The 1,027-nt window shown below is 52.7% G+C and overlaps 1 non-coding gene across 1 annotated transcript; it reads right to left on the bottom strand.

Annotated features, from left to right (window-relative positions):
* Positions 1 to 314: 314 nt before the first annotated feature.
* On the bottom strand, positions 315 to 388 carry Trnan-guu (transfer RNA asparagine (anticodon GUU)). The gene has a single exon. It is a non-coding gene; the product is annotated as a tRNA-Asn (tRNA).
* Positions 389 to 1,027: the final 639 nt, after the last annotated feature.

The following is a 1,027-nucleotide window of genomic DNA, read 5'->3' as shown; positions in this document are numbered from 1 at the left end:
CACTGATAACAATGAATTTAGATAAAAAAAAACTGATACGAAATGAAAAAAAAAATTATACGAGATGCGTCTGTACGTGTGTGTGTGTGTGTGTGTGTGTGTGTGTGTAAGTAAAAAACTACTAATGTATGAAGAAGTAGGTGTAAGTCCAGTCAAGCCAAGAGGGTCAGATAACAAATTAAAACAATACCGCCTGATCCACGACAGAGCAGGGGAGGAGGCGGGGGGGGGGGGGCAGGCTACGTGTAGGCTCAGCAAGGCCAGGCAGGGCCAGTAAAAGGCAGTAAGGCAGGGCACAGGTTCAGTAAAAGACTCGCCCCCGGGTGGGCTCGAACCACCAACCTTTCGGTTAACAGCCGAACGCGCTAACCGATTGTGCCACGGAGGCTTGGAAAAGACGGGGAGCTGTGGAGTTTTGAGCAGTGTAAGGGTTTGTACTGAAAGAGAGCGAGAGAGAGAGAGAGAGAGAGAGAGAGAGAGAGAGAGAGAGAGAGAGAGAGAGAGAGAGAGAGTTATAATTCAGCAGATTACATACATTGAAGAACACCCGACCCTAATATACATAGGCTTGGGAAAAAAAGAGGTGGTGGAGAAAGAGGAGGAGGAGAAACAGTGAATCCTACACGGGAGACAACACCCCCGCCTCACACACCCCTCAACCCCTCACAGCCTCACCCCCACAGCACCCACGCGATCACTTCTCACTGCAGCTCACCACACTTTCCTCGCCTCACCAGCACAAAGCAGCACCGCTCTTTCCTTCTCTTTTTCTATTTCTCACTGAAGCGGCCATTACGCCTCTCGGGTGTGGCTAGTTATTAAATCTTGATGGCGTGGCGTGAGTGGCCGCGGTGGCTCAGCGGTGACGCGGCTGTTATTACGAGGGTTCGCGCCCCGCCGCTCTGCTCTCGCTCCCTCCGATAAAGTTCCAAGCGCCGTAAGTCAGCCGCGCGGCCCGTAGTTAGCGGGATTTATCGGGCGGCGGTCAGCGGTAATGCGGCGCGGCGGGGCGGTGATACAAGGTAAT

Source organism: Scylla paramamosain, chromosome 9, assembly GCF_035594125.1.
Source record: "Scylla paramamosain isolate STU-SP2022 chromosome 9, ASM3559412v1, whole genome shotgun sequence".
Taxonomy (NCBI): domain Eukaryota; kingdom Metazoa; phylum Arthropoda; class Malacostraca; order Decapoda; family Portunidae; genus Scylla; species Scylla paramamosain.
This window is presented reverse-complemented; position numbering and strand designations above follow the sequence as displayed.